Source organism: Mustela putorius, unplaced genomic scaffold, assembly GCF_011764305.1.
Source record: "Mustela putorius furo isolate JIRA1106 unplaced genomic scaffold, ASM1176430v1.1 tig00003836_pilon_pilon_pilon, whole genome shotgun sequence".
NCBI lineage: Eukaryota > Metazoa > Chordata > Mammalia > Carnivora > Mustelidae > Mustela > Mustela putorius.
The window spans coordinates 34,457,374-34,479,402 of NW_025421989.1; positions in this window are offsets into that span (position 1 = coordinate 34,457,374).

The following is a 22,029-nucleotide window of genomic DNA, read 5'->3' on the forward strand; positions in this document are numbered from 1 at the left end:
ATTTCAATTCCAGGCTTGTGGAATTTTAATCCCCAAGTTCCCACGAAGTGCTCCTGTCCGTGGCGAATTGGTGATGAGCCCTTCTGGCCAGCGTCATGCACAGTCACCTGGCGGGGGTGGGGCGGTCCTCTGAGCACCCCGCGTCTCGCTCCTGCAACCTCACACCCATTCTCGCATCCTGCCGCTGATTTGGTGTGGGTTTCTGCAGCGCGCGACATCCGTGGGGCATCTTAAAATCGCCCTGCATAGTATTCCATTGTGTATATATACCACATCTTCTTGATCCATTCATCTGTCTAAAAATATATGTTTATAAAAATAAAAAAATTAAAAAAAAAAAAAAAAAAATCGCCCTGCGGCCGGCAGAGCCTAAGTCAGGCAGCCGCCTTCAAAATGTCACCATCCATTAACTGTGAGCAAGGATGAATTACGCTCATCCTTATGGCCAGGTCCTCGCGGAGGCAGCCTGCCCCACATGGGGAGGGATTTCCAGCTCCATGCCCGACCCCACGTTGTCCTGGGGCCACCAGCCGGGGCTTTCCAGAGACACCGTAGCTCTATTGGCAGTTAGCTTGGGTTTTATCTGGTATTCACCTCTGTGAGATACCAGACCTTGCACTCAGCCCTGCGATCCCAATAACTCCCTTTATTTCCCAGTGGCAGGTGACAACTGAAAGGCTTAGAGCCGGTGGGTGCACCGCTCAAGGTCACATGGCTTGTGCGTGGCCACAACATGTGTGCTACTGAGATCTGTTTTCTTTTTGTTCCAACATCACGCCCTAAGACTTTTCTGTCAGTCTTCGGCATGGTTTTGACTGCATGTCCCGGTAGGATCCCCAGGGGCCCACATTTTCATGATGGCACAGCTTGAGCCCAGAGAGGTTAAGTGGCTGGAACCAAAGACACACAGCTGTGTGGGTAGAGAGAGAGCAGGCACCATGACCCAGAATGCCACAGACTTTTATTGAGGGTCAGTGACCTGCCAGGTTTGCACCAGCTCTGGGGACATCCAGCTGAATAAGATTCAGCCTTTGCCCCTGACTGACAGTCACATGGGCAGATGGTAGCAGACATGATGATATGCATCTCTAAGTGTGGAAAACCATCTTGTTTGTACGTGGTGTGTGGGGAAGGAGCCCAGGGCTGGAGTGACTCATTGACTGAAGAAGTGACATTTGGTGGAGGCCTAGGCCTCATCGTGACTGTTGTAGAATCAATCTTTTCAGTACTCTCAAGGATAATCGGCCTCTGCAGGGCAGACCCGCACTAACCAGACTCCTAAGAACCTAGTGAATAAGACCAAAGACCACTTCATTAATCCCTACGCCTTTCCAGTGAGGCTACTATCAAAGAATACAGAATAGTACACTGGAGATGAAGGATTTGCCTGGAGGAGATGAGTTTTTTTGATTGCCCACAGGGCCATATTAAGCATTCAAAAGATTATGGTGCCCAGAACAACCCTATGTGTTACTTAGAATAAAATTAAGTCCCAACTGTAAAACAATGAAATTGCAATGAAAACAGGTTCCAGTTTTTCCCCTATGACTTTGATGTTTTTAAATATATGTATGTTAAAAATTAAATTGCTCCTTTTAATAATCACGTTTGATCCTCCTGTTCTGTTGGTAGCTCAGCCTTGTGCTTGGGATTCCTGTGAGACAGTCCAGCTCTGCTTGTCTTCCCAGCATGCTTTTTTCTACCCAGAAGGCAATAGGACCCCGATTTTTCCTTTGGCGACTCCTCCCTCATTTTCAGTCAGCTTCATCTGTGGGGATGGACCTCCAAAGACATCGTCAATGAGTTCTGAGGAGAAATTTGGTGGGGCTTTTGAGAAAGCCTCTGGGCAGTGTGATGTGAAGATACTTAAAATCTGGTGCTGCGTGACATACTGTTATCATAAATAGAGTCATGCACAAGTAAGGGCCATCATGTGGGCCTGGAGCCAACGTGACATAATTCAGAGAAGACAGATGAAGAGAAACCAGGTCTTTGGTAGGATGACTTATGCTGCTGGATCAAACTCTGCCTGAAGTCCACATTTCTGTTCAATGTTTGTTTTTTTCCACTTAGGTTAGCCAATAAATTCTATTTTGGTTTAAGTCAGTTTGAGTTAAATTTCCTGTCACTTAAAACCAAAAGATTTCTAACAGATATACTTTGTAAACAAGAATCATTGCATAGAGAATTGAACAGACTTTAGCACCTTTCTAGATGTATTAAGACTGACACATTCTTACAACCTTTACGAATCTGTGAGGAATGATTCCTTTCAGTTAAGAGTCATATCATCTTGGTTGTGTTATCATTAACTAGGTCACTTTATAAACTCCATGAGGGCCAAAATGTTTGTCTGTTTTGTTTACTACCATATCCTCCGCACTTAAAATAAGGGCAGGCCCCAGGAGGCACTCCAGAAATATTGGCTGGCGGCTGAATGAATGAATGAAGAAACATAGAAGGGACACGTAATTAGTGATCAAGATAACAAGACAGGAAATGCACAATATACCCTTGGCAACATACTTATTAATGTTTGTAATTCATCCAAAAGAAAGGAGAGAACTACGTTAGCTGTGATCCTTCCCTAGGCTAGGCACATTTTTGGGTGTGTTTACAGCCACAGCAGCTTATTATTACACACGAACCACCTCCCCCCCACCCACATACACACGCACACACTATCAAGAGGCTGGTATAATTACTCTCATTTCACAAATGGGGAAACTGAGGCATGGGGCTTGAAGTTACATTCCAAAGATCACAGAACTATTTCTTCAGTTAACAGCTCAGCTGAGAGGGGTTCCAGCATGGAAAATGTTTACAAGAGTGCCGGGGTTATAGAAAGCTCTCAGAAAATTCTATAGGTAACTGAACTCATGTGTCCTACACAGGTTTTTATTAAATTCCATTTCTGAGACCTATAGGGTGATCCAGACCCTCAAATGGAAAGGAGACAGCCTTCCCTTCCCAAATCACACTTGTGTGGGTGGGTGGGAAGAGAGCACACACGGTGTTGTGACTGTGGTGTCAGAGTTCACACAAGCCACGTGTTGTCAGCAGGGGCACCTGGTACAGAAAAGTGTGTGTGTGTGTGTTTGTGTGTGTGTGTGTGTGTGTGTGAGTGAGACCTAGTCTCAGAGCTCCAAGACTATTTCTGCAGCCTGCCCTGATATAGTGTAGACACATCACAATGAAGGGAAGTGATAGAAGCTTCTGGTCCCATCCAACTACCCAGATGTGTTCTTAGCGTGGCCATAATTTAGGCAGAGCCTGCAAGAAGATACAACTTCTCTGAACCAAAAAAAAAAAAAAAAGGCTGAAGGGTCTGGGCAGTAATGCCGAGGGGAACTCAACATAAACCACAACAGAAATTTGACCCCACTTTCCACTCCAAGATGTGCTAATTTACACAGCCTGTGACCACTGCCGCTGCCTCCCCTTGCCCCTAGTGTGCTCAGAGTGGCTTCCATTAGTGAGAATACAAAGGGCCATGGGGGTGACCCCAAGCTCAGCCATGTGGGAAGGGCCCCGTGGGGGTCAGAAGGATCCCCCATGAGACATCAGCCTGGTGCCCTTTGTAAAAGCTCTCTACTCTCCGGGCCTCAGCACCCTACTTAGGGTAAAGGGCTAGTGGATATAGAGCCCTTAAGTTCTCTCACGCCCTGGCCAAAGCAGAATGCCCCAGTCACAGAGATGAGAAAATATCCTGCAGCTCTTCCAAGCAAGGGGGGGAGGCTGGGTTGGAATTATCATCCAAAGGGCACCCAGAATTTTGACGGCAGCCGCAGGCCTCATTCACCGCCTGCTTCAGAGGTTGTGCGCTGACTTACATAGACGGGTGTCTGGTACTCCCACTTTGCAGGGAGAAACAGAAAACTGTGTGTGTGTGTGCACGTGTGTATGTGTACTTTTTCTTAATTCACGCAGGTCACCAGGGAAACTGAGAAAGCAAACATCTAACAGAGAGAAAAGATTTCTCTCCTTTGTGTTTTTCCTGCTGTGGAGACAAATGCCCAGAAACCACTGGCAGAGGCGGGGCCTGGGGCCTGGGGAGAGAACAGGGTGCTGTGAACCCTCCCCTCCTGCCTTTGAAGGTGGCCGGGCCTCTCTGTAAACACAGTGACTTCTGACTTCTCACGGCTCTCAAAATAATCAGAGTGTGGGGGTTCTCAATCAGGAACAAAGAAGAAACAAGGGTTAATGAGAGGAACACAAGTTTGATGTTTCATTGGATAAACACAGAGTCAGCTAGGAACAAAGGCGCCAGGGGCTGGCCTTCCCTAGGAGGTAACAAGAGGAGCTTTTAGTCCTTGAAATTTCTGTTTCAACAGCATTGCTGTTTCTTCCTTGGTTTGAGAACGGCACCTCACACCCTGCTCTTTGGACCAGCCCCTTTCAAAACCATGGCAGTGAAAAGTTGGCCCTCCCCCTTACCCTGATCAAAGCCTTACTGCAAGATCTAATTCATACTAACGTGTGAAGGATTGATATGACCTCGGCAGCCCCAGAGGCAGCAGCTCCCATTTACCATGGAGCTCATTTTCTCCACACCCTGTGTGCATTCTCACTGCATTCTCATGCACCCCTAAGAGGCATCATTACCCATCAGCTCAAAGGGAAATAGCTGTCCTTGTCCAGTGTTAATGAACTTCTGGGCTCTCTCTTCCCCCACCCTGACTCCAGCTCTACATACGGCCCCCGGTACTTTCAGGAATTCCACACACACACCCCCATCTAGCTTTTTTCCGTGGAACAAGTAGGTGCCTGTCCCGGCCAAAGGTCAGGTACTCGAGATCCCACTGCAGGTGGGCAAGCCAGGTGGTTCATCATCACCTCCTGCCTCTTTCCTAATTCCACATCACAAGAAAGTCACAGTTCCTGGTCTGGAGGAGCTACTCAGAGAATATTTGTTGAATGAATGTGTAGAGATGTGAATAAATGAATGAACGGATGAATGAATGAATGAACCGTGTTCTTTCCACGAGTGGTGGTGTTGTCTCAACCTCTCCCTCGCAGCTAGGGGGACGGATTCTGATTCTAGAGTCTGAGGTGGGGCCCGAGATTGTGTGTGTGTAACCGGCTCCTGGGTGAGGTCCCTGCCGCTGGTCTGCGGACTGCACTGTGGGCAGTGAGTTCAAGGTCACAAAAGAAGAGGGTCTCATCTTTGCCACGGACTATTTGAATTCGATTTCCCCCTCCTTTTCATCAGCGTTCGTTCGTTGGTCTGGGGTGTGGGGTGCTGCCTGCTAGATTCCATCCGTGCTGCCTTTTATCCTCAGCTCATGCAGAAGTGCGTATCCTGAGAAATAATGAGGCTGAACCACAGGGTCCTCTCTTGCTCAGACCTCCTCCCTCCACTTCCAACATAGATAGCCGTGTAGTTCCACGGCAGCACGCGTATTTGTAAGAGTAAGAAAAGTCTTGTGTGTTTGTACAAACCCCCCCGCCCTGCCGAAGCCCGACTTCACCCCAGCAGCTGCCCTGGTGAATTTCTTAGAGCAGATAGATCTTCCTCTCGTGCCCACGTCTCTATCAAAAAAGAAAATGAAGGAAAAGATGCCCTCGAGTTTTAAGAAGAATGTGAAGGAGCTCAATTCTTTGAGAAGGGGAAAAACACACCTGTGTATTTAAATATGCAAACAGCCTGCTCAGATTTATGACTCATGCTGCCAACCTGGCCCAGGTAGGCATCTGCATTTGCAAGCACTAATCTGACCTTTAGTAAAGAAGCATTATGAAGAAAAACGTTTCACCGGTCTCAGCCCGTTACCTAGTCAAAGTCTGTGGACCTATGGGCCTTGGTGTCCTGGAGAAACGGGGTCCTCACCAGTTCAGGCAGGGGGCGGTGAGCAGATGGCTTGGTGACACGGTGCAGACGGAGTCAGTGAATTGCATATCCTCTACTGAATGGATTGTCCCACACGAGCCTACGTGGGTGGCCCACCTCAAGAGAACTGGCACCATCTTTGCTCCTTGGAATCACCAGGGGATCTTGAAGGATTATTGTTGCCTGGGTCGGACCCCCAAAGATTCAGAGGTGACTGGTCTGGGAGGCGGTCTGGGTGATGACAATTTTGAAAGCTCCCCAGGTGATTGCAACGTGCAGCCAAGGATGAGCATCACTGCCCTAGGTCAGTGGGGTGCTCAGACCCTCAGCGTCAGCATCACCTATCAGCAGCACGGATCCCAGACCCCACCCCAGTCCTACCCATTCGGGATCTGCACTTCTAACAAGCCCCCAGGGGTCACACGTGCCCGCTGACATTGGAGAAACACTGCATTGCAAATCTGTTTCTGGATGCAGAGACTGGAGGCCCATCCCACAAGACGGTCTGGCCAAGGTCCCCAGATCGCCCATCTCCCAGCTTCAACCAGATTTCCTCCTCCTCAGCTGGACTTCATGTCATCCTGGAAGGGGCCTGAGAGTCCTCAGAGATCCCACATGTGGACAGCCCCACGTCCAGGGACAGCCCTCGTCTCAGCATTGCAGAGAGCGCACCATTTACTGCGGAATTCTGACTTTTTCTTGCTAGGGGAAAAATATGTCTCGGTAAGATCCATTATGTATTCCTGGTGTACGCAATGAGTTTGTCTTGAGACATATTTATGCCTGAGAATATTATGTATTCTCTTTATATACCATGCAAGGTTAAATTTTTTGAAAATTTATATTTGCTTTTTATCACCCAGACATATAAGCGATTTATAGCCAGGCCTGATGGATTGGAATCAGATGACAAAACCCGGATTAACCCCCTGGATCCTGGTGGTCGTTGGTCAGTCCTTGCTATTAATGATATTTCCACCTGAGTGAATGCATTAAGGACTTTCCCTTGAAGATAAATATGCGGGTAGGTATCCCTTTGCGAGGCAGGCTCTCTCCCTCTTGCTGCGTAAGCTCATCCAGCATTTTTTTTTTAAGACAGACATATTGAAACAGTCATACACTGAATAATTCATGTGGAAAAATTTGGGGGAGAGCTAAATAGAGGTGACTCGTGGTATATTCTTCCTTGCGGGTGGTTAGAAGGTGGAGAGTTTTCTGCATTACATAATTGCTATTCCCCAGAAACACAGTGCTTGGAGCAGCTACTGTCCCTTCCCAGAGCCCCTTTTATACTAACCCACCAGCCATGAAAACGACTCTATTTTTTAAGATTTTATTTATTTATTTGAGAAAGAAAGACAGAAAGCACAAGTGGGGAGGGGAAGGGGCCGGGGGCAGACGGAGAGGGGGAAGCAGACTCCCTGCCGAGCAGAGAGCCCGATGAGGGGCTCGATCCCAGGACCCCAAGATCATGACCTGAGCAGAAGGCAGAGGCTTAACCAACTAAGCCACTCAGGCGCCCCTCAACCAACTCTTCTTGATAGCCCTCTCTGGGCAGTAAAAGATGCTCAGAAGACCCTAGCCCGGCCCAAGGGAGGCCAGGGAGCACCCCGACAGGCACTTCCTGCCGAACTCGGGACTTCATCACACCTGCCGTGCGTGGGCACAGGCGCATGCAGTTTTCCACCAAACCCAAAGAGGGTCTTTTTGTGCAAATCCCTGGCCAAGGGTGGTCTAGCGCAACTGCTCAGCATTCACCCAGGTGCAAAAGGCAGCCAGAGGATGAATCATTATTATTTTTTTAATCAAGTAACAGACCCAGGTGTAGAAGCCGCCCGGCTTTCTAATATCACTGTGGCTTTGATAAATATGTCCCATTCCTTGATAACTTTTCCAAATCCTTTAATATCCTGCAGCTCAGTCCCTGATGTCTGGCTGTCGCAAAATGTGTGAAGGGAGACCAAATGTCAATAAAATCTCCCTGCCTGCCTCAACCCAGGACATAATCAGCTCCAAGGTAAATAAATGGTAAGTTAGTTATCTGCTCCGGGGAGGGGAGGGCGCGGGGCTTATCTGCCGTGCGTTTCGGCCTTCCTAGGGAGCTGACCAAAACGTCTTATTCCAGCGTCTTCTGGGGGAGGGTGTTGGATTCCCCCCCTCCCCATTTCTTTTTCTTTTTTCCCTTCCCCTCTGAGGACCACCGCGCTCCGCTGTTGGGAAGCGGCTGTCCGCTTTCTGCTCCGCTCTCCTCAAACTCCATTAAATCACCTTTCATCACGTTAAATACAGGTCTTCAGGGTGGTCAGAGAGCTTCGCTCTGAGGGATGATGTTATAATGAGGGCGACGTGTATGAAAAATCATTTTTCAGCTCAATTCCAGGCAGGCCACAGGGAAGCCTGAAGGGGAGGGGCAGGGCGTGGGGCGTTTGTCCCCGTAGATGGGCGCCCCGTTCCTGAGGCGAGCTTTCATTCATTCATTCCTTACTCCCTCCATTCATTCATCGGACCGGTAGAGAGCACTACTCCGTGTCTGCCTTGGGGAATACGCGGCTGAACAAACAGACAAAAATAGCCCTTCCCTCATGGAGCTTCCACAAGGAGAAGCATTTGAAAGCTTCTCAGGGCACATGCTTCCCACGGGACTCACAGGAAAGCAGAGCGGGGCTGATTTGAAGAGTTTCCGGAGCCCCTGCCCGTCCATTCTGCCCGTGCCAGTGCCAAAGGGCGGTGTTCTTCCAGGAGACACTCTTTCTTTTGAGCTAAATCGTCCTTTTTCCATGAGCAATTGCCCTTGGAAGGGATTAACTGTTATCAGTCTCTGGCACCTTAGTGTGAATTTATTTATTGGCTCCTCTTCCTGCCTAAATAGGAGGGCCTCCTGGGCTGCGGAAGACAGGCAAATCCTGAAAAGGCAGCGGGCTAGAGAGACGGAGGACTACCAGCTCCATCTCTCTCCTTGGAGCCCCCGGGGGCCACCTGTTTAAAGAGGGAGATGCCTCATCGCCATCTGATCCCACCGAGTGGGGTCCCACTCCCCAGCCCAGTCCTCTCCCCTCCCTTTGCCTCCCTCCCACAGACACATGGTCTTCCCACTGGACGGCTCAGAGCCACTAAAGGATCTCTTTAGAGAAGAGGCCCAATGACATTGAGGTTCTCCAAGTTCAGATCACTTCTAACTGCCCTTCCTAGTCGCGATGACAGCCCCCCACTGCTACTTGACCGTAGGCACTGCCCTATGCTTGCCTGGTGTCTTTAAACCCTACTCACACCATTGTAAGCAGTCCCTTATTAAGCACACACACCCAGTCTGAGCAGGCCATCTGTTTGCTGCCTGGACCCAGATCCACACGGAAGGCAAAAGAAGAAGCGGAGAAATCGGGTCTAGGCCTGGGACCTGGACACAAGGGGAGTGGGGAATAATGGATGCCTTCAGAGCCCGACATAAGGCAGTGTTTTCATATGTCATGGACATGAGGTCCATAAAATGTAGATTCCTTCCTCATAGCCCTTTATTTTTTTTAAAGAATTTATTTACTTATTTGACAGAGAGAGACAGCAAGAGAGGGAACACAAGGAGGGGGACTGGGAGAGGGGGAAGCAGGCTCTCCGCCGAGCAGTGAGCCCGATGTGGGGCTCGATCCCAGGACCCTGGGATCATGACCTGAGCCAAAGGCAGACATTTAACTGACTGAGCCCCTTCATAGCCCTTTCTGATCAGAGACCTGGAGATGTGCATTTGCAGCAAGCATCTCACTGACACTGAAGCGTATGGCCCGTGTACCATAATTTAACACCCGTTGATATAGTCCGTCCTAACCCCTCATGACTCTCTCCTTTTGCGAAACAGCCATGCTTCTTTCTGCTTTGTCCAAACTCTGCTATCACGGTCGCCGGTGATCTGAGCAACAGATGGAAAGAATGAAAATTCAGAAAGATAAAAACCTAAAGAAAAAAAAAAAACAACAACAGTGTGGTTTTTCAAGCAGACAAAATGTCAAGGAACCCAAACTTGCTGGTTTCAGATTTTTTAAAAAATGGTTTTTCATCCCTGGTCTTTTCCAGCAAAAGAGTCTCAACCTAGTGATTGGCATCCAGACTACCAGTAAAATGTAGCCTCTGGGTAAGATCAGATCAAGGGTACAGCCTTAAGACCCTTCATTGAGGGTGCCTGGATGGCTCGGTGGGTTAAGCCTCTGCCTTTGGCTCAGGTCATGATCTTAGGGTCCTGGGATCGGACTCTCTGCTCGGCGGAGAGCCTGCTTCCCCCTCTCTCTCTGCCTGCCTTTGCCTACTGGTGATCTCTCTCTCTCTCTCTCTCTCTGTGTGTGTCAAATAAAAATAAAAAATAAAAAAAATAAAAGACCCTTCATTGAATTCTCAAAAGAGTTAGTGTGGTGCCTCATAGATGCCCCCATGCAGACCAAACATTCTCTAAGAAGCCTGAGCCTATTGTTCCATGGCCCTGGCTTGCCACCTAAAATAGAGAAAGGCCTGTCTCAGAGGAGTTTGCAGATGTGGCTTTGGTCTGATGGACCACATGGTTAAACTTGATACAGAGGAAGTCCGCTAAGTTGTGAATGGAATTACATTGGCTTGCACGACAAGGACAGAGATGGTTATAAATAAAAAAAGATCTCTGAGCTTTCGGCCTCCTCAAGGGGAGAAGTAGACTGAAGTTGTGCTTTGGATCGAAACGTAAATACTTGGGATGGACAAGGACAGGTGACTCAGAGGGAAGAATCAGAAGCAATAGGTAGCCACTCCCAGGGAGAAAGCCTAGCGGCTTTGACTTTCGTGCTCTGGGGGAGGTCAGCGGCCATGGAAGAAACCCAACGACCCAACAGGCCAGCACGCCATGGGCAAGCTCGAGCTAACCGCATGAGGAGGCCCAGTGTCAGAAAATCGAGGAGCCGGGCCCCAGGCATCTGAACCAAGTGAAGCCTTTTTTCTTTTTTGCAGGATTCCGCCTGCTTGAGCAGCTCCTGCTCCTGCCCGGCAGAGTGGAAATGAGCTATTCTGACCAAGCCTTGCTCGACTTGCAGAACTGTGAGCAAATACACGCTCTTGTCTGAGGTCACTAAGTTTGGGGATATTTTGTCACATGCAGCAAGAGGTAATGAACAAATGAGCTTAGCGTTGTACTCACGTAAGGGGCCCTTGGGGAATGGTTGTCCTGGGGCCTGGGCCCTGCTAATGTGAAGGTCTCCTCAGCGATGTATGCTCACCGTCTTGGGCATTGCCACGCATGGGAGCATTGGAATGGCCACTGGAAGAGGGGAGAGTGCAAGAAGAGAATCAAGGAAGATGGGGTCTGGTCTGACCACTGATCCCTTGTTGGTCCAAAGCCAAATCGATCCTATGGATGGGAGATGTTGTGAGTCTGGGTAAGGGCTGAAGGCCCAGGCTACCAGAACCATCCTGAGGGATGTTGCAGAACTTGACCTACCCCGAGACCCAGAGCAGAGAGAAAGCCGGCTTATCGCCTCATATGTTCTGCTCAGCTTGTTTCCCTCCCACTTCCTATGACAGGGATCCCCAACACCCACACCGAAGCCTGAAGTACAATGTGACAAAAATAGCTCAGGGAGGTTAAGTGATCTGCCTAAGGTCACACAGCTATTAATGGTAGAGGTAGGCTTTGAACCCAAAGAGCACTGACTCCTCTGCCCTGACCCAAGACCAACTACTGAGTCCCTGCGAGAGATGGGTGCCCTAAGTGTCAGTCCTCAAGGCTTTTTAAATTTATTTCATAGGAATTTTATATGAAATTCACATGAGTTTCATTCTTACCATTTATCACAAAATTCCTTGCAATTTTTACCACCCTGTCAAAGAATGAATGGAACCAAGACTCGTGTTCGTCACGTCGCACAGATGATTTCATGAACCGTCATGGTTCACCTTGTGTCATACTTACCTGTTCCAGGATGGTGGGCCATTGTTGGGTGGGAGCAGGAAGGAAGGCCCCAGGCGGCACAGCTCCCCCCCTCCCTCGCTGTCCTCCACCCTGGACGGCTCACTGTGCCCTCTGCCGCGACTTTGCTTATGGAGGCCCTACCTAACTAAGTAGTCCAAAACCGAGCAACTGGCAACAGCTGTCATGTCATGATGTTATTCTGTGGCTCCAGAATCTGGGCAGGCCCCAGCCAGAAGGGCTGGTCTCTGTTCCAGAATGTTTGAAGCCCCAGTGGATAAGGCTCGAAGACCAGCGGTGACTTCCGCCTACTGGAGGAAGTTCCTGGAGCTCAGGCTTCCTGCCGGGGTGGTAGCCTCGGGGCGTCATCAGACTGCCCACTTGGAAGCTCGGGACTCCACGTGCAAGTGATCCAGGGACAAGGCGGAAGCTGCGTGGCCTTTCATGGCCCAGCCTTGGAAGCCAACATCAGTCCCATTGCGTGCTATTGAATGAAGCAAGCCCTCCACCCCACGTTCAAGGTGAAGGGCCATAGACCCCACCTCTCAAGGGGAAGGGTGCTAAGGTCACGTTGTAAGAGACGTTAGCCACCATTTCTGGAAAATACAGTCTGTCGGCCTGCTCTCTGACCACAATTGATACTTTCTCACCAGTCCTTCCTGGCCTTACGCAGGCCTCCACCTCCAGGAAGCCTTCTCTGATCACTACAGTCCACTTGAAGCACTATTTTCTCTCTGGCAGTTCTACTTCATATCACAGTGCGGTGGAGTAGTGGAGCTAATATGATGAGGCATTGAACATTTCATGTATGTTAATTCATCATAGCCACACGGTCACTAAATGGCTCAGCCAGAACTCGAAGCCACGTGGTTGGTTGCAGAGTCTCACCTCTTCCCACCTCCTAGCGTGCCTGCCAGTACCTCTCACTCACCACAGCTGCGTGTCCAGCAGCTACGCTCCTTGGCACAGCCACAGCTCCTGGCATGGTGCCAGGCTCGCCCACCCTTGTGGTCTAGGGATTTCTTTTTTGACTTTATATTTTAAAGATTTTTATTTATTTATTTGAAAGAGAGACAGAGACAGCAAGAGAGAGAGAGAGAGAGAGCAAGCGGCATGAGGGCCAGAGGGAGAAACAGATGCCCCATGGAGCAGGGATCCCGACGTGGGGCTTGATCCCGGGACGCCAGGCTCACAACCCAAGCCGAAGGCAGATGCTTCACGGACTGACCCCTCAAGGCGCCCTGGTCTAGGGATTTCTAAATGGGTATCCGTTAATGCCAGCCACACCAAAGCCCAGAACTGAACATGTTCACAAGCCCCAGAGCGCACATTCGTGGACTAGCCTGCTGACCCCGGCCTGGGCCAGGGTAGGAGGACACTACTGGCAGAGTTGGAGGAAACCAACTGCACAGCGGAGCCCCCGGAGCAGGGCCTGGCGGCAGGGGCTGACAGCCAACAGCGATGTGTAAAGTGCCTGCAGAAACGCACCAAAAGGGCAAAGGGAACTATGCTGCTGGATGGAGAAGGAAAAATTAGATCTCAAGATGGTTTTAATTCTAGGCTCTGGGAGTCCTGGGGATGAGAGAGAGTGGGGAGGGGAGAGAGAGAAATGATTTAGAACCTCAGAGCTTTATGGGCAGCAGGCCTCTTTCAGCCGGAGCAGACAGATGGGGAAATCCGTAAACAGCCAAGGAGGAAGGCCGAGATAGAGCGCGGTCTAACAGGCAGAGGGATAATAGCGTTCAAGTCCAGGGAGGTCCTGAGCCACATGGAAATGATTCGGGGCATGAAAGACTGCGCCCAGGAGCTTTGTATCTGAACAAAAGCATTCCACATGCATGCAGACGTGGCTTCAGAAAAAGAACAGGTTTTCCTGACCTGCCATTCTGGCCTATAATTTAATGCTTTAGACCTTTACCTCCAAGTTGCCTTGGCCCTGTAAGAGCCAGTCTTGGAGGTGAAGTGGGGTGCATTCAATATTAGCCAGAATATCAGCAATCCTTGGCTGCCAAGTGCCTGAAAGCGTGCCTTCCATCAGCCCTGGCCAGTCTCTGTGACTCCGGAGAGGCAAAGGGCAGCGAGGGCCATGGCCTTGACCTTAGGTCATGGAAATGGGCAGTGTTGTGGAGGGAGGCAGGTAACTTTATCATCCTTAATGGGCTACTTAACTCCTTAGGGAAAGGGTCGAGGAGCCCCCAGTGGCTCGCCTCACACAGCAGCGTGGGCCGCCAGATAATCTGTCTGCCGGGGGGCATCTGAACTTGGGTGGCCCCTGGATTTAACCCCGAGACACAGGTATGCGTGCAAGTAGTTCATGTGGGGAATGCAAGAAACACTGGGGAGGGGGTGGGGAAGCAAGATGGGGAAGGGAAAGCAGCCAAAGCAGGTGTGTTATCATGCCTGCTGGTACAGCGAGCAAGCAGTACTTCGTCTCACTGGGGAAAACAGGAAAGAGTGAGAACAGTGCTTCTCAAGGTATCTGCGTCCAGGACCAGGTTGTTTGGTGCTGTCACCAATCTATTGTCGATTTCTTTTGTAAAAGACAATACAAATGTCCTGGCCATGTCAAATTGCTCTCCAAGTTCCTAAATGCTGATTCTTGGGCCACTCATTGCTCGAGGGTGTGTGTGAGGGTGGGGCGGCTCCTCCGTGCACGAGGGCAGAGTGGCCAGGCGCAGTTTCTAGAATGCCATGGTGTAAAGAGGTGTTGGCGGATACTGGCAGGTGGGAGTCGGGCTTCACTCATCAGGGAACAGAGGAGGGCGTTGAAACAGCATCTGCTACAGAGGGGTCCACACTGCCCTTCTCCCTCATCTTTCCCTGGTTGGCAACCCTCTGGAGCTTGAGGCAAAAGCAAGGCAGAGGCCAGATGGGAGAGCCCAGAAAGCAGGGAGCTCCGGACCCCCATGTGGGGGCTTCACCACAGCTGGCTGTAAACAGAGAGGCAATACGGGGGGAGGCTATTTTAGCCACTCAGCCTGGCGTCAGAATTGCCTTATTTTCCAGGGGGACCCCACAGCTATTTCTGGTCCTGGGACCAACTCTGGGTCTGCAAGTGAGAGGCAGGGATGACCCCAGGCATGGCAGGCGGAACAGGGGACTGAAGAGTCTTCCCCGGGGCCACCCGGCTTGTCATCAGGGAAAGGCCTGAGCAGCCAGTCCCTTTGGCAATCCGAGGGGCTCCTGGGACAGCTCATTGCAGGGCACCCAGGCTGATGGGAGTGGTGGGAACGGTAGAACTGTGCCCGGATTGAGAGCGAATACCTCCACACACCTCCTGGGCGTTGACTTTCCACCGGGCCCTTTATGCACACTGTCTCCCGGGTCTAAGGCCAGCTCTGGGACGTGGATGACAGCAACTAGCAGCAGCAGCTTGGCCTGGACCCAGGTCCAAATGCCGAATCTTCCACCGCCAAACTGCGTGAGCGAGTGCACCCTCATCTCCTCATGGGTCAGCAGGGGACCTGCTGGCACCTGCGGTCCCACTCCCACTCCCCGTCCCGCTCTCCAGGGAAGTGATTAGTAGCAGGTCGCCTGCCCCCCACCCCCCTCCCCCACGCACAGCACGATTTCACCGTTGTCACCCAGATGGCAGGCAAAGAAAGGAGTGTGACTAAAACTTTCCATTTTCGACTGTCGGCTTGATGATGACACGCAGGCCCCAGACGGAGCACATCAGCCAACTGCGGCTGCTGCTCCCAGGATTGCCACCTGGGAAACTTTTAGGGCTCACCGCCTGCCAGGCAAGTAGGGTTTTCACCTCAGGGGCCCGACCCCGGGGTCATGGTTGTCCCCTTCCCCTCTCTGGGCTGTGTTTCTCCAGCAGTGTATGGTGCCCAAAGGATGCGAGCCATTCCCAGATTAGATAGGTTACAGGTTCAAGGTTCCCAGATCTGCCTTATCCAGCCCAGAGTCACACAATCCAGACCTTCATAATCATTTCCAGTTTTCTAATTAGTTCACTCTTATTTCCACCCACGGTTCAGGTTGCCAGAGGAAATGCAGGACACCCAGTTAAATTTGATTTTCAGATAAACAACGAATTTTATTTAGTATAAATATACCCCCCAGTGCATAAGACATACTTATACTAAAAAGGACCCATTATTTAGCTAAAATCCGAATGTAAGCGGGCATCCTGTATTTATTTGCAAAATCCAACAATCCCCATACAGGGTCACAGAGGGGTTTCTCTGGATCATCAGTAAACCTGGCCGCCTCCCTTGTCAGTTTCAGTGTGTCTTAGTCCATTCAGGCGGCTGTAACAGAATACCGTGGACTGGGTCACTGACAAACTAGATCTCTGTTTCTCATGGTTCTGGAAGCTGGGAAGTCCTAGATCGAGGTGCTGGCAGATTAAGGCATCTGTTGAGGACCCACTTCCTTCATCTTCTCCCTGAATGCTCACATGGAGGAAGGGGCAAGAGTGCTCTCTGGGATCTTTTATAAAAGCACTCATCCCATGCAGGAGGGCCAGCCTCAAGACCTAATTAGCTCCCTAGAGCTCCATGTCCTAATGCCATCACACTGAGGGTCAAGTTTTAGCATGAATTTGGGGTGGGGGACACAAACATTCAGTCCATAACAGGTGTTTCCAGAAGGCAACCCTGAGAAAGGACTCAGATGCGGGTGGTTTGATCAAGAGAGAACCCAGCAAGGGAGCAGGGAAGGGAGAGAAACCAATAGAAGCCAGTTTGTTAACGAATAAATTACCCCCATGGGCAACTGGGACTCAGCCACCACCACCCCCAGAACCTCCCGGAAACATGTCAAACATGCCTTAGAATCACCCCACCAGAGGACAAGGAGGCTGGGTCATTTACCCACAGTCTTAGCTTGGGTTGCCATAACGAAATACTGTACATTATAGTGTAACAAGCAGACCTTTATTTCTTAGAGTTCCGCAGTCCGGAAAGTCTAAGGTGCCCGTGTACCACTTCTCATTGAGGACCCCTTCCTGGCCTGCAGACAGCCTCCTTGGTGTCCCTTCACATGGTAGAGAGAGAGCTCTGATCTCTTCTCTCCTTATAAGGACAGAATTCCATCATGACAGCCCCATCCTCATGACCTCATCTAAACCTAATGACCTCTCAAAGACCCCACCACCAAATATCATCACGTTGGAAGTTAGGGCTTCAACATATGAACTTGAGGAGGGGATGACACAAATATTTAGTTCTTAAAGTCTACCAACCCCCATCCCTTGTGACTGACGGTTGCCCTGAGGACATCAACTTCCTTGTCCTTCCTGGTTATACCTGTGCTCAACTGAGTATGCCCAGGGCATCAAAGCAAGGAGGGCAGGTGCTGGAGGGGGAAAGCCATCAACAAGCTAGAAACAGTCTACCACAGCTGCAGGTGAATGGCCCTACCCCTGAGATGTGACAATAAGCTGTGGGACCTTGGAGCACCTGTTTCATTTTTCTTTGTACAGGTCTGACCCCTCAGTCATAGGAGGTTGGAAGAATTTGCCTAGTTGACCTCAGAGGGCTGTGGTCAAGGTTAGATGAGATCGCATGTGTGAGAGGCTGTTATGGACTGCATGTCACCCCCAAAATTGATACGTTGAAAGCTGATGCCCAACGGGATGGTCTTAGGAAGTGTGTTGGGGAAATGGTTAGGTTATGAGGGTGGGGTCCTCGTGAATGAAATTAGTGCCTGAAGAAAGAGACCTCAGAGAACGCCCTTGCCCCTTCCGCTATGTGAGGACACAGAGAGATCATAGCCATCTGTGAGGAATCGGGCACCACCAGGCACTGAATCTGGTGGCACCTTGATCTTGAACTCCCATCCTCCAGAATAGCGGGAAATTGATTTCTGTTGATTATAAGCTACCCCATCTACGGTATTTCTGTGGAATTACAGCAGCCCAAATGAACCAAGACAGAGGGTATTAAAAACTGTAAAGTGCTACAGAAATGGAGGTGTAGTAAGCATTATTTAGTTAAGAAGGAGAGAGAGTGAGCAAGAGAGAACATTGGAGAAGGAGGAAAGGGAGGGGGAAAAGGGAGGGAGGAAAGTGTAGACTAAGACCCAAGGAGATAAATTAACTTTGTGCTTTCGACAAGATTTTATTAAGCATCTTAATTTGTCCTGGGCCCTGGTCTAAGTATTAAGGATTCAATAGTAAACCAAACAGTCCAAATTTTTGCCTTCACAGAGCCTACATTCTAGCAGAGAAATAAAAATATATAGCAAGTTAGCCAAAATAAAACAGGAAGGAGGTTATAGCGAGAATGGGGAACATGGGACTGCAGTAACGAGTGGTCTGGGAAGGTGTCACTAAGAAGGTCAAGGGTCAAACCCTGAAGGAGAGGAGGGAGAGTGCTCCAAACAAAGGAAGAGCCAGACAAGGGCCCAAAGACAGGCCGTGTCTGGCCCACTGTGGGGCAGGCAAGGAAGTCGTGGGGTGATGTGGGGCGGTAGGTCTCTGGGACCACAGAAGCCCCTTGAAGGCTTTGGCTTTACTTGGGATGAGATGGGGGGCCGTTGGAAGGTGAGGTGACATGTCTGACATGTTCTAAAGGAGCATTTTAGGTGTCGTATTAAGAACAGGCTCCAAGGGCGGTGCCTTGGAAGGCGACTGCTGTAATCCGGGAGTCTGCAATGCCGACAGAATCAGCCAGTCCTCCGGAAGAGATTCAGGGCCATGAGATTGGATGAGGTCACCTGGGGTAGAGGTGGAGACAGAGGAGAGTGCTGAGTGAGTCCTGGGCACTGGGGAGGTGAGGGATTCTTTCTTACCCAGCAAAAAGGAACTATTACAGGAGTCTGAAGAAGAGTGGCCAGAGGGATGAGCAAAGCCAGGAGAGGAAGATGCCCTGAGAGTCAAGTGTAACATGGGACAACCTTAGGACGAAAGCATGGTGGGACTACTGGGGTAGCACAACCACGGAAAGTTCCCCCAACAACAAGAGCAATCCCTCCAGGGAAAGCAGACCTCTGGGGTTTTCTGACTGGCTCAGCACCTTCCTGGCCTCCCCTCCAAGACAAAGCTGCACTGGGGCCCCCCACTTACCTGTTGCCTGTTTCTTTCAACAACCCTGCTGCTCGATCACCTTCCCGCTTCCAGGCTTGACTTCTGCCCTGCCCTACTGTGTCATTCCTCCTGGCATCTAGTCCGGTCCTCAGCCAAGCAGCCGTGAGCCTGCCTGCACATGTCTGTCGCAGCTCCGCTCTCGTTCTCGCCTTGTTCCAAACCCATCAGACCCCCAGCCCCAAACCAACACCTGCCAACCTTTGCACCTGTACCAGCCTCAAACCATCTGGCGGCGCCTTCACAGCGCCCCCTCCTGGTATAAGACTTGCTTGTGACTTGTGCTCTTTGCCTGCCAACATGTTCTGTCCATCTATATAGCAAGACTCGTCCTTCCAGAAGCTCTCCAACAAGCACACTTTCCTTCCTCCCACTTGGTCAACTCGGTCAACCCCAAAGTCACCGGGCCTTAAAAATACACGTGAGCAGAGCCAAGCTGGTTGTGAAGAAGGATAGACACACCTGGGCACACGCACACACACACACACCACCATCACCACTACCGTCCTGTGCAACCAAATTCATCGCCGATCCACTCGGCTGTCAACAACTATTGGAATCATGACTGGAGAGGCCAAAATTGCGTGCACACATCTCTTCTCTCCTTGCCACTCCGAGGCAGCAAGAGCCCTTAAAAACCGATTAGAACATCCTCCCCTCCTACAGAGTAAATAAATGCTGGTCCCTGAGGAAAGAGTGGGGAAGGGAGGCTGGGAGGCACTGGGTGGGTTTTTCCTTGTTATAGCAAGCTCTTCACTCATCGGAGGCTGGCTCCGAGGTTTTAGAGGGAGGCAGTGCTGTAACTCACGAGATTAAAACACGCCCGCTTCTCCTCAGACATGTATTCTATATGAAAATGTGGTTTATGGGCATCAGGTCCACAAATCTAAAGCCCAAGCAATTCTACCTATGACCATCAGTCACGGAAGTTACACTCACTGAGAATGAAAATTTACACGACCACTGTTAGCCCATAACCAGCGACGGTGCGTCCCCCCCGCCCCGGCAGCCAGGTCTCCCTGACAACAACTCTCCGCCCCGTTTTTACTGGCCGGTACCCAGACTCGTGGCAATGACTCTCAGATGTGAGTATTTATCATGAGACGCTCTCAAGGCCCATCTCTTCTACTTTGCAGCGAGGGGGCTAGATTAGGAGTCCGAGAAAAGAGGTCGATTTCCATCTCTGCCCTTTATACCACCCACAGGAAACTCAGCCCACCGTCTCTGTCCCAGGATCTTCCTCCGCCTACCTGTGCCCTGACAACCTCATCTGCAACAGTTGTTAGAAGAATTCTCATAATTCAGTGTGGCAGAGCGGCAAAGCCCTTAGGCTCCGGAGTCAGGGTCGCCTTTTCAAATTCTGACTCTGTCACTCACTCTGCAACCTTGGATGAGTTACTCCACCTTTCTGTGCCTAAAATTCCTCCTCCTCTGGACAATGACGGTGGTGACAATACTTGCCTCATAGCTAAATAAATCACATCAAAGTCATTCATTCAATGAACATTTACCGCGCACTGTGTTAGCTTCTTGGGGCTACCATAAAAAGGTATCAGGAATCAAGGGCCTGACGACAACAGAAAGGTGCTGTCTCATGGTTCCAGAGGCCAGGAGTCCAAGATCAAGGTGTCAGCAGGGTTGATTCCTTCTGAGGGCCGTGAGGGAAAATCTGATCCAGGCAACTCCCCCGAGCTTTGGGACTTTGCTGGCGGTCTTGGATGTCCCTTCTCTTATAGAGTCACTGCCCGGCTCTCTGCCTTCACGTTCCCATCGTGTTCGCCCTGTGTGCATATCTCTGTGCCTCAGTTTCCCTTTTTTATAAGGACACCAGTCCTGTTGGATTAGGGCACACTCTCATGACCTCACTTTAACCCGATGACCTCCATAAAGACCCTCTCTCCAAATAAAATTGCACTGTGGGGTACTGGCATTTAGAACTTCCACCCATCTTTTCTGGGGGATACAACTCAGTCCATAGCAAGCACCTGTTAAGGATCGAGTACTTTGCAGGGCGCCGAGGATCCCAAACTTAATGAAACGCTCAGCTCATGCTTTAGGGAGCTCATGTTTGAATGTGGGAAACAGACTCCCATGCATTAACTCAATAAGTATTGTAGCAGGGAAATACACAAAATACAAAGACAAAAGGAACAGGGGCTGTGGCACCAGAAGAGGGATTTCAAAAGGCTTCACATGTGTGCTGGGCCTTGAAGGATTAGCGGGGTTGACATGCCCCAAAGGGGTAACACCCGATCAGAGCCGCAGGAGTCTGGAAGCACATGGTGCTTTCTGGGAACACAAGTCCTTGATGTGGCTGTAGTGTCAGATGGAACTCAGAGAAAGATGAATCCGGAAACATTGTTAGGACCAGATTTCAAAGGGCCTTGATTTCCAGATTTAGGAGGTTTCATTTTATCCCCTGTGTACTTATCTTAGGTCAAGGTCCTCAGAAGCAGACCCAGAGACGAGGATTCTTGTGAAAATGATTTATTAGGAGATGTTACCAGGAGGAGCTAGAAGGGAAGTAGGTCAAAAGCCAAGGCGAGGGTTCATACTAAGCATAGTGCCTCCAAGGGCAACTTTGGCCCAATCTTGCAGTCACTGGTCCCGGGCTACCCCCTGGGACACTTTGGGCAGTCCATGTGAGCAGCACAGATCAAGCGGCTCTGGCAGCCCGAGGGCAGGCCCTCCTCGAAGAGGCACTGGCCTTCAGCTGTAAAGGCGCGCTGGGAGCTGATGTCCATGTAAATGACCAAGATTGGAGGGTGGGGTCCCGCTAGTGTCTGCTACGTGTCCGGGGAGTCACGCCACTGTTTCAGTCAGAGAGTTTAGGGATCCTATCTCTGCGTCGGAAACCTAAATTGTAATAGTGTAACCAGATGGAATGGTGGGGAAGCGGGCTGGTGGCAAGGAAAAGACCCAGAAAACCAGGCCAGTGGGGGACCTGAATGAGGCCTGCTTTGGGGCAGGGGAGAGACTGGATGAGAAAGGGGTGGGGGGCGAGAGAATCACAGCTAGGCTTCAAGAAGGGTAAGGGACGTAAAGCATGTCTACCGATGAAGGTGGAAGGAGGTTCTGGAGATGCCGAATATCTCCGGGATACCCAGCTCGAGATGCCTGGCAGGCTGGAACAAGGTGGGCCTAGACACCAGGAGAGAAGCTACAGACGGAGCAATACATTCAGAAGGCATTGATGTGTAGACAGAAGATGACAGCAGGTGCCAGGCAGAAAGGGTAGAGTCTAGAGAA